General features: G+C 36.3%; 1 long non-coding RNA gene across 1 annotated transcript; it reads right to left on the bottom strand.

The window, feature by feature from the left end:
• Positions 1 to 225: 225 nt before the first annotated feature.
• Positions 226 to 833, bottom strand: LOC145162923 (uncharacterized). Its single transcript, XR_013739438.1, has 3 exons — positions 679 to 833; positions 410 to 589; positions 226 to 342 (listed from the first exon to the last, which is right to left on the bottom strand). It is a non-coding gene; the product is annotated as an uncharacterized LOC145162923 (long non-coding RNA).
• Between the last annotated feature and the right edge of the window lie 649 nt (positions 834 to 1,482).

Genomic DNA, 1,482 nt, shown 5'->3' with positions numbered 1-1,482 from the left:
TCGTTAGGCACGTTTCCATAAATCACTTCAATCGACTCTTCACGGTAAATGTTGTCTATGATTACACATTCGGATTTTATGAAATTAAAGACAATAAGGTAGTAATGTTCGTTGTCAAGCACGCGAAGAATACCTGATGTCCATAATAAAATTAGTTGAACATAGTTTTGTGTAAAACAAGTTAGTTAATGTAAATTGATTGAATAAATGAAAAGGACTTACAAGGTCCACATCTTTGAAGCTTGTGCATTGTTTGAATTTTTCGATATGCTCATTCATGCGATCAACAAACCTTTTGTATCGCTGCTCAATACAAATCGCCTCATCCAGTATGAAGTTGCTCTGGAATTAAAATGCGTAGATTATTGGATCATTTAAAATAAGTATACGACATAAAAATTAATTTTACCAGAAGTGTGCAGGATAAAAACATCCTTGCTGGTGACTTCTTATTTCTGCGTAGTTCCTGATAGTTTAGAAGAGTAGCCCAAATGTCTATTATTGTTACATGGATTTTGGATCCAAGAATCATACTCTCAAAATTCCCCTATATCCGATATCTCCAAAAGTTGATTCAAATACAAGATCCCTAAATTACAATTAGTTTTCATTAATAAGTATATAGTTACTGTGATTCTTTATTTACTGTAGAACGGATATATTGATTTAGAAATGTACCATTCCTCGTCCAGCCCTGCGAAAATCCAACCGGACACTCTCTCCTCGATTGGTCTAAGAACTTTGTTTGGATCAACGACCCTATTAAAATAAGGTGATCTAAGTTTCTCGGTTAGTTGCACCAATCTTCTTGTCCGTCTTGGTGCCACAATAGTAACAGGACTAACCACCAATCTTGATGTCCGTCTTGGTGCCACAATAGTAACAGGAACCGCGTTTACATCATCAATTTTGATATTTGGTTCGACATGATCTGATGGAGTTGAAAGCCTTGTAGAGGTGGCAAATGCCGATTCTAACATCATGTCAAAAGCATCTGCATTAAGAATTTGTGTAAAAGGTGTACACACAACATCAATAAGTGGCTCATCTGCCATTTGATCTTCCGTAAACTGATCAACTTTAGTTTCAACTGTATTATCTCGGACTGGCGTAACAGGTGTCGCAGCTCCATTGAAAAATGTCCCATCATGAGAATCAACAGATGTTGAAAAATCTGGCCATGCCAGATTGAAATCGTGATGTCTTTTAGTTACTAACATGCGCAGTTCGATAGAATCTGGAAACTTCTTTATACCTTGCATCAACAACTTCTGTATAGCTCGCATTGCATTGTCGCATGCATTGAATTCGATGTTAATTTCGCTCATAATATCCTGGAAAGAAGCATGGCATAAGTAGAATGCTATAAAAGTGATAGCAGGAAATGGTAAAACAAATGTGCTGAAATACTGATTTTCGATTTGGTTTTCTATTGAATCAGTAAAAGCACAAAAGTCACACGAATCCCGATAAGGTGACATA

The sequence above is a fragment of the Lactuca virosa genome, chromosome 3 (assembly GCF_052849685.1).
Source record: "Lactuca virosa cultivar CGN04683 chromosome 3, Lactuca_virosa_CGN04683_v6, whole genome shotgun sequence".
In the NCBI taxonomy this organism is placed as follows: domain Eukaryota; kingdom Viridiplantae; phylum Streptophyta; class Magnoliopsida; order Asterales; family Asteraceae; genus Lactuca; species Lactuca virosa.
Note: the sequence above shows the minus strand (reverse complement) of the source record. Positions and strands in the feature narration are given on the sequence as shown.